The sequence below is a fragment of the Ursus americanus genome, chromosome 11 (assembly GCF_024610735.1).
Source record: "Ursus americanus isolate L20-20 chromosome 11, mUrsAme1.1.p, whole genome shotgun sequence".
Taxonomy (NCBI): Eukaryota; Metazoa; Chordata; class Mammalia; order Carnivora; family Ursidae; genus Ursus; species Ursus americanus.
Window position 1 is genome coordinate 45,637,232 of NC_142137.1, and position 24,205 is coordinate 45,661,436.

General features: G+C 40.5%; 1 long non-coding RNA gene across 1 annotated transcript in view; it reads left to right on the plus strand.

Annotated features, from left to right (window-relative positions):
- LOC123797583 (uncharacterized) overlaps window positions 1-23,770 on the plus strand; it is a 298,997-nt gene extending 275,227 nt beyond the window's left edge. The window contains exon 6 of the long non-coding RNA XR_006780983.2: window positions 22,431-23,770. This is a non-coding gene — a long non-coding RNA (uncharacterized LOC123797583). The remainder of the gene's footprint in view (window positions 1-22,430) is intronic.
- Window positions 23,771-24,205: the final 435 nt, after the last annotated feature.

Below are 24,205 nucleotides of genomic sequence, written 5' to 3' on the forward strand. Positions count from 1 at the left end.
TCTTCCTTCAAAAGATTAACTGCATTTACATGTCCAGGGAGGATAGGACAGTGTGTTCATAAGCTCTTGCTAGCTTCAGGAATGTCTAACCTGATTTCCTGTCATAAATATTACATTTAGAAAAAAAAAACACATTAGAAATATGCCTGTTCAAACTCGGTGCAGACCCTTCTAATACCAGCTCCCTGTGGCAGCAGGAAACCAGCACCACAGTTCCCAGTGCCCAACACCAGGAGGTCATGGGCATCCCCACTGTCCTCCTCTTCATCCTCAGTGTGAGGAAAGCCATTCCCCCTGGGGTTCCTTCTGGGTGGTAGAGGTAGAATTGTGGGTGGTAGCCCAGTGTGTGTGCACAGCTTGGAGAGGAGACATGTTTACTAAGGGATGACTTCAAAGCTGTCTCATAGAGGAAGTATCTGTCCCCATCTCCACCCCTGTTCCAGAGAACAGGGTTTTTGTTTCAGGTAGGAATCTTGGTTGGATCTCCTTCCTCTGAGTGACTATGGCCAGTCTCTTTCCTCTGCACTTTGATGAGGTGACACCAGCTAATCACAGGTTCTTCCTGGTGCCCAGCCTTGTAGGGAACCAGGCAATGCGTGCCTGTGGGCTGCTATCTGAGATGATCTGGCCTTTGGAAGTGAGTGAAGTTTCCTCCTAGGTTCAAACAGTGAGTCCAGGGCATTTCACTTTTCAGAGTTCTTCCCTCAGTCACATCTTCCCACTTGGCATTCGTTCCTAGGGCTGCCAGTGAACTGAAACTGAGAGGCTATGAAAATATACACAGGAAAGAGAGGTAAAGGAAGGGCATGGGCTGCTCTGCTGGGGCTCCAGTCATAACTTTCTCAGGTTACTTGTTCTTGATTTTCCTTACTTGGCAGTTTCGCTCCAAAAGAGATATCCTCCTTCTTCCCTTGATTTGTCTTTGTTGGGAATGTAGGGTCAGTTTGGGGGAGGAAGCAAAGGGATGAATTTAAATCCAAAAGGAAGTAGTCACCGAGTGTTCCTTCTTTCTGATGGGTGGCATTCCTCTGAGGGAAAACAGGAGCAGAGTTTGGGTGTTGTTATCGTACATTTCCCAGATGCAGTCCTCAGATTTCCCGCAGTGCAACTCAGGAAGACCCTGTTTTTACTATTAAACTTGGATTCATTCATGCAGAGTTGTTGCAATCACTGATATGGCTTTTTTTCAAACTGACTGGCATAAAGTTAATAACATAGACCAAGACCAGCTGTGTCAACAGAGGCCAAGAAATTATCGAATGGCCAGTTCATTGATGATATTTATAATTCTTGTATAGATAATGTGTCAGTAATTATCATAAACAACTGGTAGTGAAAGGTTGACCTACATTCTGCATATACCAAAGACAGCTACATTAAGAACTTGGCTATGTGTCTCTTTCCAGAACAAGTCTATATTCTGCTTCACTCATCAACTGTATATTCAATTATGTATCTAAGAAAGGATTAATGAACACCTGCATTTTCTGGAAACTGTGTGATACCCAGGGGGATACAAGATAGAGCTTTCTTCTTTAGCAGATAATGAGCAAACATTAAATATAATTAAATATAATTTTGAAGATGAATAAGCCAACAATTATGATATAATGCTATAAATATAATTTTGGAGATGTGTTTAAGGTGTTATAGAAGCAACAGGTATATATCTACGTCATATTGGGAAGTGGGATGTCAGGAAAAATTTCTTTGTAGAAGAGAACTTTAGCTGACTCCTGATGGACAAGATTTACCAGGCCAGGATAGGGGCTTGTTTTAGCCTGTACAAAGGCATGACTATGGAAGAATATTAGGAATTGAAGAATCCATACTTTGCTAAGATTGGAATGTAGTATGCACTTTGGGGAAGTTAAGTGGAAGAATCAGGGAGGGGAGTGGTTCATGAAAACTTTGATGCCATTCCACCCAGTTTGCAATTATCCTGACATCATTACCTTCCTGGGAAAGACAATGCAAGATTTTATCAGGAGAATTATCTACAGTTATTATTTTAGAAAGATCATTCTGACAGTAACATTGAGGACTAATTAAGAAGAAGAGAAAGGCAAGACTAGTCTTAAGGAAGTTATTAATTAGCTACAGAAATCAGGTTTCAGAGGAAACGAACTCTAGAGTTCTGAAGGGGAAATACCCTATAAAGTTCAGTGCCCAGTTCAGGGGAAGAGTCGGTACGTGAGGGAGGGAAATGTCAAAAATTGTAAAAGGTGGGAAATTTTACCCTACTTGCAAGATAACAATTTAACCTGCCATAGTTTCATGGATGTTGATAACAGATACAAGTATCCAGGGTCAGAGACGATGAGAGTCTATTACTCATAACAATAGAAGTAGCCTGAGTATTTGCATTTTCATGCCAGTTTCTTGAGCCTCCATGTCTATAGGGCCACACAAAGAAGGGCCAGATGACATCTGCACACACAGTAGAATGCATTATAAGGAAAGAACTCTGAGTTCAGGGAACCCAAAATTTTTTTCATGAGCATTAAGCATGCCTGCCCTTTCCTCTAGAGGGAGACACCACTACCCGTGTCTTCCACATCTATAAGCATATTTGCACTTTCCTCCAGAGAGAGACATTGCTTCTATCTTTTAAGGCTCTTCACTTTACAAACATCCTTGTTGAGATCATACAGAACAATGGGCACTAGCCTTGCTTGACTTGCCGAAATGCAAGAGACCCATGGAGAACTATCTTACAACAGGCAACTCCCCAAGGAAAAGGAGAAACTAGAATGACTTCCAGTTCTGTGGCATGAGCAACTAGGTGAAGGAACAATAGTAGAAACAGGAGGAGAGTGTTTGGTTTTACATATGTATCAAAGCCAAAATGGGAGAGTAAAATGAATCTTCAGTATCACAAGATAGACATATCAAATCATGTATGATAATGGTTAACCTCTAAGTTCATATAGAGTTTAGAGTTCTTATCCCAACATTTCAGTGATGAGCCTCCTTAACTAGTATAGTCCTCTCTGGAAGAAATTCAGAACGGCTGCCAAGTTTGAACCAATGTCCAACTTGCATATTTTGATATGATCCCTGTCCTTCTGGCTTTCTAAGAAGAATCAGTGATATTAAGAGAAAGCATTGCAAGAGCAGAATTAGCACCACATGCATCATTCAATCTTTGACACACATCCTTTCTGAAACTTCCCTAGACCAAAGATAGGAACAATTGTATAAAGACTGTTATCATTCATATCGTATTCTCCAAGCTAAGAGAAAGACCACTGAACGACCAGACTATTGTTTGGGAGACTGTCATACATCTATTCCCAGGCCCACCATAGCACTAAGTTGTAATTCTTTGGTTACAGTAGTTCATCTCTTCCAATAAACCATAAGTTTCTTGAAACTAGGGAGTGTCTTATTCCTCTTTATATTTTCCCCATACCCTATCTTCAGTCTGATTATGCTATATAAATCAGAAATGAGAAGTCAGTTTATTTAAAGTTTAACTTTTGCATTTTAGAAACTCTTTTGTCCTCCATACCATATAACTTGGATTCTAACCAATAAGTCAAATTATCTTCAAAATTTAAGTAGAATGGCTCAAGCAGTTTCTACAAGCAAGATTCAGAAAATCTTGTTATGTGCCATGAATTTTTATTCTTGGATGAACATAATCCCCACAGTCACTCTAATCCATATTCTCCTTTCTAAGTTCATTAACACCTTTGGCTACTTGATGGAACAATAAGTTGCTTTGTTTATAAAAAAAAAAGTGACATCACTGTACTAATCTACAGATTAAGTATAAAATTTTAGTTTCTCTGAATATAACAGCCCAATTAGCATTTGTCTTGCTGTTAGCCTTTTTAGAGATACAATCTACTTACAAGTGTTCATGTTTTGTAGTTTCTATAGTTTGCCTCGGCCCCAAGGCTTATGTCACTAAAACCATTACCACATTATGAAGTGATTTTGGTATACACAGAGAACAATCGGTAGCTTTGTTATAGCACCATTGACTTACATCTGAAAAATTCAAGGTCTAGAGTTTTGCCGTTGAGTGAAATGCTAATGATAAAATTTGACAGGAAAGGAGGAGAGTTTTTAGATATCTGTTGAGCAGGGTTATGGAGACTTACAAGATTTTGTTAAATCTTTCTTTGTTAAATACTTCTTCCCTAAAGGGTTCAATTATTGTGTTAGTTTCTGAGAGCAGCTGTAGCAAAGTACCACAAACTTAATGGCTTAAACAACAGAAATTTATTGTCTCACAGTTCTGGAGGCTGGAAGTTCAAGATCAAGGTGTCAGCTAGGCTGCTTCTTTTTGAGGGCTGACAAGGAGACTCTGTCCCGTGCCTCACTTCTCTTCCAGTGGTTTGTTGGAAATCTTTGACCTTCATTGGCACTTCACCCAGACCTCTGCCTTGATGTTCACATAGGGTTCTCCCTGTGTGTGTGTGTCTACCATCAAATTTCCTCTTCTTATAAGGACACCAGTCATATTGGATAAGGACCCACCCTTATCACCCCATTTTAACTTGATTACCTCTATAGAAACTCCATCTTCAAATAAGGTCACATTATGAGGTAGCAGGAATTAGGACTTCAACGTATGAAATTTGAGGAGATACCATTCAACCCATAACAGCTAAGAATACCCAAATCCCCATTTTAACAGACAATCCTCTCTTGATGCCCTTGGCTCTCTTCTCAGAAGCTACAAACTCTTGGGGCGCCTGGTGGCACAGCGGTTAAGTGTCTGCCTTTGGCTCAGGGCATGATCCTGGCGTTCTGGGATCGAGCCCCACATCAGGCTCCTCCTCTATGAGCCTGCTTTTTCCTCTCCCATTCCCCCTGCTTGTGTTTCTTCTCTCGCTGGCTGTCTTTCTCTCTGTCGAATAAATAAATAAAATCTTTAAAAAAAAAAAAAAGCTACAAACTCTTTCAATGACACACATTAGCCAACAAGGAACAAATAACATTTCAATGAATTTGCTTGATTGGAAAACAATTTACTTCTCAGTTTTTGTTTTGTTTTGTTTTTTAATTTCAGACCTTGGGCACAATTTTTTCAACATAAGCAAGAAACAAAATTCTGATAGAAGTGAAATCATAGTTCGATGTGCTTCACCACTCCCAACTTCCATCCAGAATTTCAAACATCAAGTAAAGATACTAAATTATGTGCTTAATTATGTGCCAACATGCCTAGGACTGTTTTGAGCATGTACCAGACACTTGATAAATATCAGTTAATTTTCTTTAAATATATCAGTTATAAGTTCTAGGCTTACGAAATAATGCATTTCTTTACTATCTACAAATCAAGCTAATTCCCTTACAGAGTCTTTATCCGTTGGGTCAGAAGGAAATCCCATACCAATGGGATTCTAATGTTTTAGCACTGACATATCTTGTTGAACTCTCCCCATCTCCTCTGTCCAGGGACAGCTCTTTTTAGTTCAAAAGGAAATTCCTTCTTATCTCATTCTTATCCAAACCACTTCCTCTGGCCTTAAAACTTAACGAAACAATAGACTTTATGCCACAATAGACTTTATACTTGGAGCCTAACTTATTAGCAATTAGAAACCTTATTCTCCTTTCCCTTAGGACAAATAGATTTTAATATTTAAATCTTCCCAGAAACTGAAAAGAAATATTTGTATTTTGGTCGTCTAGTAAATTAAAGAAAGGGAAGAAGACAAGGGGATTATGTTGATATAATAAAATTCACATCTAGGCTAGACTAGACTAAAACTCCTTTGAGGACAAGAGTCAGACCTATTGAACCCAATTCTCCATGGACAGTGAGCTGCTGAATGCACAGAAGCAGTTCTCTACTGCCACCAACAGAGGGAAAGCCCTCAGCTATTCTGAGGGGAAAAGTGGGGCAGTGTATTTGAGTTCAAAAGATAGACATTTTGGGGGTGCCTTGGTGGCTCAGTCGGTTAAGCGTCTGCCTTCAGCTCAAGTCATGATCCCAGGACCTGGGAATCCAGTCCCACATCGGGCTCCCTGCTCAGCGGGGAGTCTGCTTCTCCTTCTCCCTCTGCTGCTCCCCCTGCTTGTGCTCAGTCTCTCTCTTTCTCTCTCTCTCTCTCTCTCTCAAATAAATACAATCTTAAAAAATATATACATTTTTGAGTAAGAAGACCCATGTTCAAATTCCAGTTTTTGCTGTTTCACCCATTTTTGAGCCTTGGTTTCTGCAACTATGAAGTGAAGATAAAAGCTTTCAAGATTTTTATGAGATTTAGAGATAATTTATCTCAACTGCTTAGTACCTATACCTACTTTACGGGTAGCTGTGCTATTTATTACTATTATTCTTTTGTTGTCACTATTGTTTTACATTCCCAACAAATCATGGAGTTTGGCAGATAGTTGCTATTCAATGAAAGGTTAGCTATGGAAAGCTGAAGCTTCCTCATGCTTTCTATCGGATAGTATGGGCCGACTTTAAAGTGTTTCACCACTAAGACACTGTGGTAGATAGAATAATGTCCCCCCCCCCAGGATGTCCAGTTTCCAATCCCCAGAACTTGTGACTATCTTACCTTATATGGCAAAAGAGGACTTTGCCGATGTAATTCAGCTAAGGATCTTGAGATGGGGAGCTTCTCCCGTTAGACCCAGTATAATCACAAGAATCCTTATAAGAGGGAGCAAGAGGGTCAAAGTCAGAGAGAGGAGACACACCTCCCCAGAGGTTGGGGAGATGCGTGCAAAATGGAAGTCGGCGCTGTCACAGAATACCGCAGACCGGGTGGCTTGAGAAGCAGCAACGTAGAAATCTGATATCCCAGGAGGGACCTCACTCGGGGGGAGAAAGACCAGGCGCCGTTGCCGCAGGTAGGAGGTCGTGGCCACAGCCCGCTGCTAGTTTCCCAGGCATCGCGCGGGAGAAGCTTGCCCTGTGGGCAGTGGTTCTACATCTGCACTCCGTGGGCCGTTTTCATCCTCGAATCCTTTTGCTTTTATTGAATTCGATTTTACCTGGCATGGTTTGGCATCACGGGAAACCGCAGGTGAAGTGGAAAGAAGAGATGTTGTTCCAGAGCACAGGGGACAAGAGGCAAGAGAGCCAGACGATTACTGGATGATAGAAGGGGTGGGAGAGTAGCCACCAGGACGAGCGAAAGCTGCGTGCGGGCACTTGGTTGGTTAGAGAGCTCTGCGGGAAAGAAAGTCTCCAAATTCCACAGCGATTTGTACGGTAGGTTCTTCTTAAAAGGACAGCTGCCGGTAATGTTTTACCACCAGCTTGCTGAATATAAAGGGAATCAGACACAGCTAACTACCGGTGCAGTAAGGAGAAAACAGAGAACACACAGTATCGTGGAACTCCAGTGAAGAAAGCGGAGAAGGTGATAGTGCTGGCGAGAGGTCTGATAAGATGCGGGCTGAGTGGTGAGCTGAGATTTACAGCTGCTCTATTTAAATAAAGTCAATTCGTATTTCATAGAAACACCTGTGTAATGTCCAGACAGTGCAACACTCAGGCGCATACTCAAACACGTAAGTTATTCTCTTTTACTGGATATTGAATTGGGCATGGGGGTGGCAAAGGGCCCAACCTATACTCTCACCCAACTCAGAGCGCGGATCAGCCCCATGGTATTACTCCACCCCTGGGGCGCTGTGTGCTCCCATTACTAGGACCTTTGCTTTCTTCCGAATAATCCCGCCCCATGTACTTTTCTTTCTTTCTTTCTTTTTTTAATAATAATATTTTTTTATTATATTATGTTAATCAACATACAGTACATCCCTAGTTTTTGATGTAAAGTTCCATGATTCATTACTTACGTATAACCCCCAGTGCACCATGCAATACGTGCCCTCCTTAATACCCATCACCGGCCTATCCCAGTCCCCCACCTCCCTCCCCTCTGAAGCCCTCAGTTTGTTTCCGGGAGTCCATGGTCTCTCATGGTTCATTCCCCCTTCTGTTTACCCCCCCTTCTTCTTCCCTTTCTTCTCCTACTGATTTTCCTACTTCTTATGTTCCATAAGTGAGTGAAACCATATGATAATTGTCTTTCTCTGCTTGACTTATTTCGCTTAGCATAATCTCCTCCAGTCCCGCCCATGTTGCAGCAAATGTTGAGAAATCATTCTTTTTGATGGCTGAGTAATATTCCATTGTATATATGGACCACATCTTCTACTTCATGTCTGTTCCGTCAGAAATGTCTGCACTCTTGTCCACCTAGTCATCCCTCCACCAAACTCAGGTCTTCCTCTACTGGAAAAGCCCTCCTTTCCTCTTTGTTTTTAGCTAACATTTATTAAGGGCAATCCCATGCGGACACTGTGCTCACATTTCCACCTATGACCTCATTCAATCCTTAAAGCAACCCAAGGAGGAAGGTTCTGTTATTACTCCCATTTTATATAAAAGGCACAGAGAAGATAAACAATTTGCCCAAGATTCACTAACTATTTTGTAGTCATCTAGGTTTGCAAGCCAGGTCCTTTGGCTGAATCCAGAATTGGAATTCTTAACTTCTGTACCACCCTCCCCTCCCATTGCCCCCTTCTTTCCCTCCCTCCCCTCTGCCCAGACAGCACCTTGCTCGCCTTCAGTGCACCTGCCTGCCTGGCACTAGGATCTTGGTATCGTTTCCTACGTAGTTGGTTAGGCAGCTTTATATATGTCTGTCTCCCCATTAGACTCCGTGTTCCTTCAGAACCTATGCTTATCCCTCTTTTCCTCTGTGGCATATTCCCTGCGTGTGGTATGGAGATGGGTATACGGTAGGTTCTCTAGCAAGTCCTTAGTGCTCAGGACATGTTTCTCTTCTCTAGAGAAGAAAGGCCTTCTATGTATTATTCTAGGCTTAATATTTGGCCTAATGACAATGTTTTCTGTTTGTCATCTAAAAACAAATATATAAATAGGAAGTTTCTTCTAATCCTTGTTTTACCACATAGACTCCCAGGATGACATCATTTAACTGGTGGTTTTTTTTCAAGCTGGGTAATTATGATGGAAAAAACAGCAGAAGAAACAGATTTTTTTTGAGTGACATTTTGATGCAGTTGATGTTACTTGTAAAGAAGTGCTCATTTTCCAAAACCTGAGGGTTCAGAGTAAGTATGTGAAATAAAGCAGAATTCTAAGGGAATGTTTTTTTTAACATTTTTCTTTTTTCTTTGCTTCCTAAGCAGCAGTGGATACACTCTTAAATCATCGGTTCTACAGTAGGAGGGCTGTGTTTAAATTCATGAAGGAGAAGTTGCTTATATATTTTTTGCTTCTTAGGCAGGGACCTCTAGTCCATTATTAAAATAGTCAGCATTTTAATTAAAACTTCATCGGGTGTTGGTAAGACAGATCTGGACCCTGAGCCCTTTACCAATATGTAATATATGAGTCTTTGCATGCTAATATGTAAGTCATATTCAGTTTCAAACTCCTATTATGATAAAAAGGGAAGAAGAAAGAAAGAAAGAAAGAAAGAAAGAAAGAAAGAAAGAAAGAAAGAAGAAAAGAAAGGAAGAAAGAGAAAGAAAAGAAAGAAAGAGAAAGGAAGGAAGGAAAGAAAAGAAGGTAGAAAGAAAGAGAAAAAGAAAAAGAAAGAAGAAAGAAAGAAAGAAAGAAAGAAAGAAAGAAAGAAAGAAAGAAAGAAAGGAAGAAAGAAAGAAAGAGAGGGCTATTTTGAAGTTCTATAGACAGAAACACCCGCTCCCATCAGCTCTGACTCTGACTGGGTCTTAGCCGCAGGCCTCACTCTCACAGGTGCCTGGCGCCGGCAGCCCGACCCCGCGGGGGGCACCGTGTGCTCAGCAGGCAGGCGGTCATGCTCTCCTACAAGAGTGAGAAATGCAGGTCATCACCTCAGTCACACGGACCCCTCGGGGAATGCTGCTCTGGATAGATGAGTGTTGGTTCTAGTTCCCTGAAGTATGATATGTCCAGTTCAAAAGTAATTTCAACAGAAATCTTTCCAAACAATATTTCCTATAGTTTTCTTTCTGAACTAATCATCAAACGTCATTTGAGATGTTCTGCATCACTTAGGGTCACCAGCATGAACATTTCTTTTTTTTTTTTTTTTTAAAGATTTTATTTACTTACTTGACCGAGATAGAGACAGGCAGCGAGAGAGGGAACACAAGCAGGGGGAGTGGGAGAGGAAGAAGCAGGCTCATAGCAGAGGAGCCTGATGTGGGGCTCGATCCCATAATGCCGGGATCACGCCCTGAGCCGAAGGCAGACGCTTAACCACTGTGCCACCCAGGCGCCCCAGCATGAACATATCTTAATGCGCTCTGTTGCCAGCCTGGGTTGGTTCTGAGGGTTATCACAGCCTGTGAGGACTGGGACCCTTGTCCTAGATCGCCTTCTATAAACTCATATAATGTGAGGGCTTTTTTTTTTCCTTTTAGCATTTTCCCGTCTTTTCCTGTGTACTCACTCCCCTCTGTGAATGTAGATGTTGGTGATTGCAGATCTGAATTGCCTAGGATTTGGCAACCATTTATGTAACAACAGATACGTTATGTGATGCGTGTGGGGTAACAGTAAATGCGGTTGGCATGAGGGCCAGCTGTGTCCCCCCAGAACACTGTATCTGCGTCTTGTGCCTCGATCTGATGCGTCCTTTTTAGCAGCTCACTGCTGCTGTTTTTTTTTTTTTATTCCAGGTTTGCAGTTATATTTGAAATATATAAGGTTGCCAAAGTGAAGAGTTCCTTAATAGACCAGGTGTTGAAGTAATGAGTTCTTCTATTTTATACTTGTTCAATTATTTTCACCCATAGCATTACAGAGCTTGTGTCGCGTAGTGGTAACTGGGCTCTGTAACCTGGCCCGACTGCTTGTACATCCTTTTTCACACACTCAGCAGCTGCGTGACTTTGGGCAAGTTGCTTAACCTTTCCGTGCCAGTGTTGTCTTATCGATAAAATAGAAGTAACAATAGCATCTAACTCATGGGGCTATTGTGAAGATGAAGTCTATAGTCTATAGCTCCACACCTAGCATATACTAAGCGCTCAATGAACGTTAGAGTTTGTTAACATTGCTATTGCAAGCCTAGGACTGTGGATCCCAAGGGTTAAGTTGAATCACCACAGGTGGTCAGTATCCACAGTCTGTCTGTAATTCTACTTCCTGCAAAGATCTCTTCCAAATGCAACAGACCCTCACTTGAAAAGATCAGGGGAACTTTGACCTACTTTTCTTTTGGTGTTTATCTTACTGTACTTCCAACTGCAGTTATGGGGGGGAAAAAATCTCTGTAGAGAGCAAGAACTATAGTATTGACCACCATGACCTAAAGCACCAGCACTCAATCAAAAACTAATTTTGAGGGGCGCCTGGCTGGCTCAGTTGGTTAAGCAGACAACTCTTGGTTTTGGCTCAGGTCATAATCTCGGGGTTGTAGGATCGAGTCCCACGTCAGGCTCCGTGCTCGGCACGGAGTCTGCCTGTCTCTCTCCCCACTTGCTCTTCCTCTAAATAAATAAATAAAATATTTTTTAAAATTAATTTGAATTGAAAGTAGACATATATTAGGCAGCTTTTTCACTCAAAAGGAAATATATATATATAATTCAAGAATTCCTCCTTGAGGAACATCCCTGATTAATGATACTCTTACAGAGGAAAGCTTGCCCCGGGAGTGAGTAATGTTTACGTGGTAAACAAAGTTTTCAAAGTGCTTTTTCAGCTCTGCAAATCAGTAGAAAAACCAACCGCCCCAAAGAATGTGACTCTCAGTAATAACAGCAGGACTTTCCTTTCATGCCCAGACCTTTCTCTGGGAAGAGAAAATCAATACCCCGCAGGGGATTTTCCAGGTTGACTTCCTTCAGTGTTGTTCAGCTCTGGCAACGCCTGTTGACAGCCCAGATGGAAAATGTTGACGCACTTAGAAGAACGCTCTTCCAACGACATCAAGCTGAAGCCTGTGGAATATCTCTTTGATATAACCACTCTGTTTCATACTCTTCCAATTCTCTCAAGGTCAGAAGGGAAGAGGGTGGATTTAATGTGAAACACTTACCAGTGATAACCAGTCTGTTTGGATCGTCGGTTATAGATTACAACCCTTGAGCAGTTCATGTTCTATGGAAATATTCATGGACTCAAATATGTGTTATGGTTAAAGAAGGAAAGTTGTTCACTGTAGGGAACGTGTGTTGTGTTGTTACTTCTAAAGACAAAATTCACCTTTGAGGGCAATTTAAAAGGAAAAAGAGGAATTCACCTCAGTTAGGCAGGAGGAGGTGTGAGGAGAAGCATGGCTGTCTTGAGGACAGGGAGGAAGTGGTCTCTGAATAAAGTACTGTGGGCGTGTCCCAAGTATCTCCAAGAACAAACACCCCCCCCACCCCACTCCCACCCGCTGCTCCTCTTCCCTGCTTTACCTCCTTGAGGGGACCTTCCCCTTCTGACTTCCCTTAGCCTCCTTACTACAAGACAACCAAGCTAGGTTGGACTCTTCACACCACCTTGTGGCAACATCTAAAATCTTTTAAAAGAATATTTTTTGTTTCTTTTGCTCAGAAGTATTCCCAAAGCTTTCATGTAGCTCTTTCTTTTCTACTTAAACAAGCTTTATGTTTTAACCACTTAAGATAACTAAAACTTTGTTTCATACCATTAACTATTATCACGTGTGCTATTCTATACTTCAGGAGCAGAATTGTTAAAGATGCTTTATCGCCATTTGTTTTTGTGTGTTTTTACTTTTGTGCCACTGATTAACAATCAACCTGTATCATATAAGCTTTATTTCTGTTTAAAAAAAGCAGAACTACCGTTGAGCCAATGAAGCAATAATTGTGTGAAATAACAATAATATCAAATTTTAATGTCAGGAAGGATGTGGAGACAGAATCGTATTCTGGCCTTGCTGCTTTCCACTTGGGGTCTCAGAACTTCATTCTTACACATCACCAGGAAGCACTAGGAAATTGGTTGCCCTTCTGTTTTCCTAAGCTAAGTCCTCCTCAAATAGTGTACGGCAGGAAGAGGCCTGCTATTAGTCCCCTGTCTTCCAATAGAAACTGCAAATTATTGATACCTCCCAGCCTTTGTTCTCAAAGATTCCGTAACTTCCTATATATGGTGTATCCTAGTTGAAGAATAAAGTCTCCATATAAAAGAACAGTTGAATTTGAAGAAGACTCATTACAGCATTCGGATTGTTCAAATGGAAGGGATATGAATAAATAGCTAAAGGCCTGGAGGTGTTCATGGATAAAAAGAAATGTCATCTTCAAAGAAAATAACAGAGAGAAACTTCTAGATTTAGAAAGAAACTTCCAAACTCTGATTCAGTAGTTGAGGAAAGAGTGTAAGGTCACATATGGCTTTTTGGTAGCAGTGTGGGACAAGAGCCAAGTATCTCTAATCTCTGGCTCGTTGGACCTTCCTACAACAGGCGAAGAGATTCAGGCCATGTTGAAATACTACTAATGAAACTGAACAGGACATCCTGGCTGGATGCATTAACAGGACATCCAGACTTACCTGGATGCCTTGTTCTAGGCCGTATGTAATACAGAGCTCTATGTAGAAGAAGAGGAAGATTTGATCATAACCGTAGGTACACCAAACCACCTTGTCCACATTTCTAGATGACTCTGTGAATAAAGAAATAAGGGCTACTTTGGGGTTTCTTGCCAGTATCATTAGCAGATTTCAGCCGATGTTTAGACTCAACATTAATTAGGTGAGTTCTGAAGCTATTTCATGCCTGGGCTTGGGGCAACTGCAGACCTGGTCCTCCAGTTTGCACAAGGAACCTCTGGAGCAGACTTAGAATGAGGTGCCTGATGGTGACATACCTCCTGGCATATCTTACTTCCAGAAAAGCCAAGCTTCCATGTAACTGTTATCTGTTCTAATCTCTCTCAGTCATGGACTTCAATGAAAGTTCTGTTTATGTAAATAGGAAAACATCACATCTGATTTTTATCATATTAAGCTAAAGAGAATTTCCCTCCTCTAATGGTTCTCTCATAGAACTAGCACACTCTTACTATGTTTTAAATGATGGCTGCCTTTGCACTTGAGGAGTAAGGGACAAGGAAGACCAGTGTCGTCGGAATCCAGCGTGCCTCCCCTGTATGAGGGTGGGCCATGATCTGCATCACTCTTGCCGAGCACATCAGGGACAGACATGTTGGGACATCTGTAGTTGTGTGATGTCAAAGAAACGTTTCCTGCAGGCTTTGGCTTGACAAGGTTTGCAGTATTTCCCAGCTTTTCAGAGATATTACAATATTTTCCACGTATAATGGATTTATTTTTTTTATGCTGCCAAAATGCGGTATATAAGAAAGACAACATGGAAAGTTGCCGATGCCTACAGGAGTCTAGTTCCTGTATGGTTTGGGGCTCTACACATACAAGTTGGGACCTGGGCTCAATCTGGAGAGCAATTACCACTGACACCTTACATTGCAGAGCTACCAATCTTTATATAAAGTGGGGTGTCTGGGCATTCAGACAACAAAGCTGAAGGAATACAAAATAGTGGCTAAGAATGTGGCCTCAGAGACATTGTTGCCAACATGTAACATGAGAATACCCATCCTTTAGATTTGCTGCAAGTATCAAATCCTATAATGCAAGTAGAGTACTACTCTGCTTGCACAGATTGAGTGTTCTGGAAATGTTACCTATAATCAGCATTACTGATGCCAAAACCCTGGACTGGGAGTGGGAACAAGACAGTAATCCAGACCTTGTTTAAATGATTGGGAATATTAAAGTATTTGAAATCACTTGACCAATGGATTTTTTAAAGATTTGGAATAACACAGACTTATGTTTAAATTGTTTTCTTTAAATGGTTCATTTCGCATGGGGTGCCTAGCGTTGCGCTTTGCATATAGTTTTGGTATAATAAATGCTTGTAAAATAAATTAATTTTTAAAGGAATGAATAAACGCATTCTGGTTCGTCACATAGTATGTGAGTTGTTCTTTCACGCCCCAGGCAAAAACTGCAGAGAAATTTCTCTTTTCTTCATTTGCCTGAGCACATATGAGGATTGTAGGGAGATATGAATACGAATCAATGAATATTCTTACTTTTCTGGCCCTCGTTATATAAATGTGTTCATTCCTAGGGGCGATATGTTAGTCATGATGATAATATGTTACTATTGTAGAGTGCCTTACATTTTTTCAAAGTATATTCAAAGGAAATATTTCACTTGGACTTTCTGGGCAAAGGATGTGGGGATCATTGTCATGATTTTATAGAAAACGAAAAACGTTCAGGCAGATTGACTCATCTAAGGTCATACAATTAATAAATGAAAGAGAGAGAACAGTGTCTGCACAAGACTATTTTTCAATACATATTTCTTGGATGGATGGATGGATGGATGGATGGATGGATGGATGGATGGATGGATAGAAGGATGGATGAATTAATGAATCAGTTATATACATTCTATCTACTGCTTTTTTACTACACTAAAACAAAGAGATGAAAGAATTGGATCTTAGTGTGTGCGTCTATTACTATTTTTGTACCTTTTCTATTTATGGCAAAAGTACTTAACATATTTGAAAAACAAGTCAATCTGTGCACGAATAATTATTGACACCTATGGGGTATTAGGCATCGGCAATACAGATGTAAGAAAAAAGAACCTCCTTAAGGAAATCATATTCTATTTGGGAACTGGAGAGCACAGATAAAAAAGGCTACAATAGAATAAATGTGATCTATTCAGCTGTTGCTAATTTATGGAGAAGATAAAATGGAATAATACGATAGAGACTAGAATATAGCACGTGACAGGGAGGTTAATGTTTTTGCAGGGCTAACTGAGGAGGCTTTTCTTAAGGGATAAATTAGGAGAAAGCAGTTGCAAAGATGTTGAGAGAGAACCTTACTTTTTCTTTCAATATTTTTGTCAATGGCTTCAAGAAGTCTACATTTATATGTTCCTCTCCATATTTTTAAATATTATTAATTATAAGCAGCCTATTATTTTATAAAATCATCATGCTACTTTATTATTACTTATAAGCATTCTCTATTAAATTTTAAAATTGTTGCCAATTCTCAGTACTTTTAAAGCTACTTCAATTTTACAGTGAGATAGTTTATGCATTTATTTTTAAATCTTCTTTTAATCTCTTTCTATCTGTGCCTTAATTGGATTGAATCAAATTTGGGGACCTAAAATTCCCTTTTATCTTTTTAGGAAATTTCATTTGCATCAAAACAGTCTGAAGAGAATATTGGTACCGAATGATTTAAGACAAACTGAAGTGAGAAGATTGTGAGGGCAGGAGAAAATGACCATGCCCTTTTCAGATTTTTAATTGGATACTGATAATTGTTTTTTCCACAAACAATGCTTAGAGGAAATTCATGATTTAAGCAAAGCACAGTTCAAGAGATCTTGTTATGGGGAGAGATAGCGAGACTAGATATAGTAAATCTGAAATAGAACCCCGAGGAGAGTCTTGCAAAGAGCCCTATAACTCTGTAGTTTTTAAAGATTGTTGCAATGAAAATGTGGAAAACAAAACAAACTGTAGCATGACATCAGGTCCTCTCCTGACAAGTATGAAGCATCTCTGTGGGTGCATCATGATGACAGGTCAGGGGACAGAATGGTGGCCTGTTATGTGCTGTGGATTTTTGGCAGGGAAACAACATGCAGACAAGAGAACCATTGATTGTCCAACACATGGATTCAAGGGTGAATTGTAAGAATGCTACTTGCAATTTTCAAACACAGACACAATATAATGTAACCTAAGTTATGTAACCTAAGTAATGTAACTTATGCTGGAATAAATAATTAAACTATAGTATTTCTGTGTTCAGGAGTAAATAAGATAAACACATGTATGTAAAAAAATATCCAAAAATAATTTGAAAAATGAAAAACAACACGGTGGGGGTGGGGAGGCTGTGGCGACACAGGCATTTATTCACTATATTGCTTAAGAATTTTTTCTTTTTGGGCCGCCTGGGTGGCTCAGTCGATTAAGCTGCTGACTCATGGTTTCAGCTCAGGTCATGATCTCAAGGTCATAAGATGGAGCCCCACCTTGGGCTCCCTGATCAGGATGGAGTCAGCTTGTGATTCTCTCTCTGCCCCTCCCCCATTCGTGCTCTCTCTCTTTCTAAATGAATAAATAAATTCTTTAAAAAAAAAGAATTTTTCTTTTTTTTTCATTTTCTTTTAATTCTTTTTTAAATCCCAGTGTAGTTAACATACATTGTTGTATTATTTTCAGGCATACAGTACAGTGTTTCAACAATTCTATACATTACTCAGTGCTCATAGTGGTAAATCTCTTAATCCCCTATTTCTTATTCCTTAATCCCCTATTTCTTAATCCCTTAATCACCTATTTCACCCATCCCCCACCCACCTTTCCTCTGGTAACTATCAGTTTGTTCTCTATTGTTAAGAGTCTGTTTCTTGGTTTGTCTCTTTCTCTCTTTCTTTTTCCTTTACTCACTTGTTTTATTAGTTATTTTCCCACCTGGATTGGTTTCTCTATTACTGTTGTACCAAATTACCACAAATGTAGCAGCTCTTAACAACACCCATCTATCGTCTCACTGTTCCGTACGTCAAAAGTCCTAGGGAGCCCAACTGTGTCTCACAGGCAGAAATCAAGGTAGTAACAGGGCTGGCTCTTTTTGGAGGTTCTAGGGGAAGGCTCTCCATCCACACTCATTCATCTTGTTGGCTGAATTCATTTTCTTATAGCTGTAGGGCAAAAGTCACCATCTTCTTACTGGCTGAGAGCTGGGAGTCACTTCTAGCTTCTAGAGTAAGGCCTCAGTGCCACCCTCTCCATCTTCAACCAGCAATGACCAGTCCTTCTCATGGGTAAGTTGAGTACTTCTCCTGCTTTAAATGCTTCCAACTTCCTCTTTTGCTCCTGGCCAGAGAAAACTGTCTGCTTGTAAAGGGCTCATGTGATTAGATTAGAACCACCTGGAAGATCTCCCCTTTGCCATATAACATAAGATAATCACAGGAATAATATCAGGGGCTGAGGATCATGGGGACCATCTTGATATTCTGCTTACCATACTCCCTATAGTTTCTTACATCCATTGAATTATCAAGTGTTATGAGCTCACACAGTCACACCTTTGCATTGCTACTGCATACTTATTAAGGAAGTAGATTGGTATATTTACCAGGAAGTGTTAGGGCCTACAGAGTACATGTCCCGCCTAGGCAGTAGACCAATGTTAGGTTTACAATAAAAGCCTAAAAATCCAGATTTGGAGAAAAAAGTATCTCTATTTCAACTATACCAATATATTTTTTTAAAAAATCTATGCAGATCAAAACAAACATTTCTGCTGGCTACATCTAACTCTGGGTTATCAGTTTATAATCTAGACTCTGCAAACATTTTTAGCTCTTTTCAAAACAGAGGTTGTGTCTACATATCTCCAGGATCTGGAATTTCTCTGATACCTGTTAGGCCCCCAATTAATGTATATTCAATGAATTAATGGTAACATTGAACTTTAGTTAAAATAGGGTAATAGTGTATGTAATCTGCCTATTTCACAGGAATGTCATAAGAATCAGGTATTTCTCATCTCCTTCGATAACAGTCCTTGCATCTAATTTGTGGCCATAAGAAAGGGTGTATTTTAATACTTAAGAAATAAGGTGTGTTCTAGGAACGATGACATTCACAATACGTTAACGAAAATGTTTCCACCATTGAAGCTGAGATTGCTCAAGAAAATGAATCAGGTCTCTGATACTATTTATATCCACATCATTTAGAGCTTGCCCGAAAACATTCATTCTGTGCACGAAGCTATACTTTAAATGTCCACAACCCCCTGAGCTATCCCGTTGGATACTTTACAAATGGGCTCTTACAATACCCAAAGATGAGGTTTGTAAGTACATTAGCAGTCTCTGAGACCTCAATAGTTTCCTGCATGAACCCTTACCGGTGTAATAGTCTTACCTGATAGTATATTTAGCACCAACTTCAAAGTCTTATCCAAAGTTTAAATGTTGCATGTTTTCAAAAAAATAAAATGGCCCAAATTAGTGGGCAGGTGTTTAGTGAGGAAGGATTGAGAGCATGAATGATGACTTCACTGAATTACTGAGTGACGTCTCAGTCAATGACACACATAGAAGGTCCGTCCACAAAACAACATGCAATAGGTTTTGAATTTCTGGGATGACAACCATGCTTCGTTTCTGCAAACCCTCAGAACCTATTTGTTTCCATTGGGGACGGGGGGATGCATTTCTGAGCTCAGAAGCTATCAACAAAGAAAGTTAGGAGAACTGCCAGTTCTAGGCAGTTGCTACTGTACAAAGATAAATGGCATCCACTAGATTAGCCTGAAGATAAATTCAGACATTTGGAGCTAGAGTGTTGTCCTAATGTCATACTTACTATCAAAATTAAAGGATATAAGTTTAGATAAAGTATTTTTTAAAAAGATCTCTCTCAGGGGTGGGTAGTGCCTGGGTGGCTCAATCAGTTAAGTACCCAACTCCTGATTTTGGCTCAGGTCATGATCTCAGGATCCTGGGGTGGAGCCCTACGTTGGGTTCCATGCTCAGCGGGGAGTCTGCTTGAGGACTCTCTCCCTCTGCCCCTCCCCCCACTCACACACGCTCTCTCTCTCAAATAAATAAATACATCTTAAAAAAAAAGATCTCTCTGGATTCATGATTAGAATATATGGCTACACAGATGTTTCCCAGCAGATAACTAAAAATGTTGTTATTTTCTCTTTAAGATCCACATAGAAAGTTCCAAAGGGCCAAAGCACTGGATTTAGATGGAACATTAGCCATTTTCGGCTGGCAAGTGCCACTTAACTCATTTGAAATTTTAAGTGCTTTTGAAGACAATGACATTCATGAACTGAAAGGAAACCTGGCCTGCTTACAAATTATGAAGAAAGTTTGGGGCGCCTGGGTGGCTCAGTCCTTAAGTGTCTGCCTTCGGCTCAGGGCGTGATCCCAGAGTCCTGGGGCTCCCTGCTCCGCTGGGAGCCTGCTTCTTCCTCTCCCATTCTGCCTGCTTGTGTTCCCTCTCTTGCTGGCTGTCTCTCTCAGTCAAATAAATAAATAAAATCTTTAAAAAACAAACAAAAAAACAAACTTACGAAAAAAGTTAATCTATGATCACAAAACTAAATTTAGTTATCCAACCAGTAATGTCTAGTATCCTAAGCCAATTGGATTGATAGTGTTCTCAGAAAAATACATGAAACAAAATGAGTCATTTTAAGGGAGGTACATCTTACACCATAAAAGACATCTGCTGTTTAAATAACTCCAATCGGATTCTTAATGTACCCTATTAGAATTTTATTTTCTTCCCCTTTTTGAGAGATGTTCTAAGTGAAACATAGTGACCTAAATCTACAATTTGGCTTTCTTTCCACCATGGCATTCTTATGTTCAATTCCCACTATTTTTAGCTTTGTGCAGTTGTTCCAAGAATATACTTTTTTTCTCAGACAGTAATATTTTCTCTATCTTCAAAAAGAAAATTTAGGAAAGGTCAGACAATGCAGACTCTCTAAAAATGTCCTTGGTCTGCTTCTTCTCAGAACCTAAAAACAATTGGGTTTCTTGAGCTCAGTCTCTCTAAAGAACAAAAGCAATAGCAGAGTTTGTTGTTGTAACTGTAACTGGACCAATGGCAAACGATGAAACTTAGAGCCCAAGACCCTCAAACCACTTAGGCGACTACTGGTAAGTAGCCTACCTTCTTTTGTGGTTGGTCCCTTATTGTCACTGATTCTTATAATGAAGACTGGTTTTTATAGCCTACAACACATGAGCCCAAAAGACTTCACTGCTTTTTTCAGGTTTTCTAAAAAAATCAGGAGCTTGGCAGTAGAATCATGTCTGGCCAGCATGTGCCAATCAGGTAGGATATACAGTAACTGCATCTACGTTTTATTGTGGAGATGTGCTATCGCGATATGACGGTAGAATGTGGGGACGTGATATAATGCGATATGTGATACAATGAGTTACAGGTAAATGAGAACAAGTGTTACCTGCAGCATACCTAGACAAGCACGAGGTCAGGAATCAAGTGTAATTCACAGGGATGAAAAGTACTAAAATGAAAACTGGTGATTTCAACTTTCTAGGGAGTTGAGTAGGCATTTGAATAATAGTGGAAAAATAAATCTCTATTCTGTTCCTCTCCACTTACAGAAGCTATTGAAGAGGGGGAAAGGCTGAAATACCAAAGCCTCTGCTATATGATGAGAGGCAGAGTAGACGGTTCTTTGCTGAGTGGCGCATATTAATGAGTCCTTTGGAGCTAAAACTAGTTTCAGAGACTAGTGAATGGTGACAGATTAACTTGAAAGACTTTGTAAACTGATGGGCCAGAAATGGAGGAACAGAGAAAGTGACACAGAGGACACCTTGAGAAGGGGACAGGCTGAGTAACAGGACCAGTGAAGCAGTGAAGGCAGCCTAAAGACATAAGAACAAGGACACACAATAATAATTTTGCGTTGTTTGCTTTCCATCACTGCAAAAACTCACTATGCTGCACCTCAACTTCAGTAAAATCAGAAGTAAATACAGTGCCTCCAGTCTGGTGAACTCAATCATTTTTAAGAATTAGCTCAAATGTCAGCCCCTCTTTGTGACTTCACCTCACCCACCCTACCCCAGGAAGCCCATCAGAGAAAATAATCTCTTCTTGCTCTGTGTTCTTATAGTGCTTCACACATAACGTCTAGAACTTGCCTACCTGGATGATATCATATTGCTTTGAAAATATGTCTCATCCATCAGACCATGAGCTCTTTTAAGTCAGGGGTCTTTTCTATTCATCTCTGTAACTCCCAAATCCTAGCACCATTCTGGGCTGGCCCCTGATCATCAGTCAATAAATCTTGATTGAAATAAATCAGTCAAGGCAGCCTTCTAAGGACAAATAAACCTTTTAAAAAGAAAGAAAAGTTAAAAGTAAAAAGTTTCAACAACTTATTGATCAAATAGATAGGGAAATAGATACCAAAATTAGTTGTATTATAGGAGCAATTAGTATGGACACCTAATGTTTCTGGGTCATTGTCTGGGACCCATGGCACTTTGTGTATGAGTCTCTTATGGCGTCGATAGGGTTGTATTGCTACTAATTGTTTTCAAGTGTCCCACAGACTGTGGACACCTCATGCCAGGACTGTTCCCGACTCCCACAGCTACACAGTACCTGACGGACATAGTCCGGGTCTAAAAAAAGTTTAAGAAAAGAAGAAAGGACAAGTTGAAAAGAGTGAAGAAAAAAAAAACACAAAGGGTAAAATGTTAAGCGTGTGATATAAAAATAATACAAAAGAATGTTTTGCTGGGTTGGAGGTGTCTAGGCCAACTAAGGCACTCAGACATACAAGAGTTTCCAAGTGGACAGTGATTGAGCCAAAAGAAAATCTGATTCTTCCCGGTCTCCTCCTTGTTCCTCAGGTGCCACATGCGTATCTGACGAATGTCAAAACAGAAAGCTGGACTCCTCGTGCAAAAATGCACTGGCAAGCCATCGGTGACCTTTAAGAAGCCATCACTGAAAATGGGCATTGGAGCAAGAGGTTGGCTGCTTCTCTTCTGCATATGCTGGCTGGCAGAGTGGCAGACACAAAATTACAAGGAGCACCATTTTTGTTTTCAAACTGCCTGCCCAAACCTTTCAGTATTTTCCATAGCTTTACTGCAAAAAATAACACCAGCCTTCAGCTTAACACAGGATGTGAAACTCCCGCCATGTCTGGGACCATCCCCCCCCCATGCCGCTGCTCAGCCTCCTGGCCTCTCCCCGCTCACCAGTGTGATCTGCGTCAATTATTTTAACAGCCAGATACCAAGAGCAAATATTGGCCTTCTTCTTCCTGTGACCCCGAGTTTTCCCTTTCTCCAAAGGCACCTGGCACCTCGCCAAAGTCAGAAGGCCTTGCCTAGGTCGTACTTACGGGCCCGTGTGGATAATCACAGCTCCTCAGCAGCCCCCAGGCTTCCTTCCTTGCTCAGACGTTTTCGTTCCCTTTGCAAGCATCAGTCCAGCGGGCTGCCAGAAGCTGCCCACCACCGGTGGTCCTCTTTAGAAGACCAGGTGGCAGGCGGTGTCAGACAGCACATGGAACGCCTGCCCTGACTTGTAAAAACAGAAAATAGAGCTTCTAGAATAATCTTTCTCCTTGGCCTTTCTCAAAGGACCTGCTCACAAATTTACACATTGTTTGCTACCGAATAATTCAAAGAAATGAACAGTCCCTAAGATTCTTCTAATGAAGACACACACACACACACACACACACACACAAGGACACACACAGGAACCATGTTTTGTTTATTTCTTAGTTTCTCTTTGTTTTTGGAATGGAAGGAGGAAGTGAGGAAAGACGGTTGTTTTGTTTTTAAGTGTACAGTATACCTGCTTTTAAGACAAAAACATCTTTTTAAAAAAACCTCTCAAAAATCATACTATATTTGAACTTTGAATACAGGTTGCTTTTTCCTAGAAGGTGAGTTTCTAGCACAAGCAGAGGAGGTCAGTGAGAAGTAAAGTGAAACTGCTCTCTAAAGCAATGCTGTGTTAGAATAATCCAGCTTCGGTTATAACAGTCTGTCACCAGCTGATGAGGAGGAATGGCCTCACTGAAGAAGTTTAGACAATGTTCAGAAATGAATCGAATATTATAGATGAAATACTACTGAAAAAAAAATTTTTTTTTTCATTTTGAACAAATCTGAGGAGTGTAACACCTGTACTCGTCACTGTATTTCCGGCTTTGAATAGAAGGTACGGGTATACATGCTTTTGAATAAAACGCATACTATATTACCAGCTGAAACACTTCGTTAGCCTTGTCTTTTCCTAGTCATATATCGCATGGCAATAAACTTCGAAATCTCTTCATCTTTGCCCTCTCCTGTTCCTATTTTTTCTTAGAAATTTGCTGTGAATGCGTCTTCAGGGTCATTTGAGCTCTTGGAGTCCATTCCTAATACCTTAAAGTCTAGCTAAGCAGTGGGAAAGGCTTCTTTTCAACAGGCTGGTGTAAAACTAGGTTTGCTATACAGGACAGCTCACTTCACTCCACAGCCTCCAACACCCATGTTACACATTGTTAATTAAGGAAGCCACTTTCTCCTGCGGAGTACAGATTAACCTCAACTTTGCCAAATGTGGAGATCCAGACCGCTAAGGAAACCTCTATCTTCTTGGACTGATTATGGAACTAAAG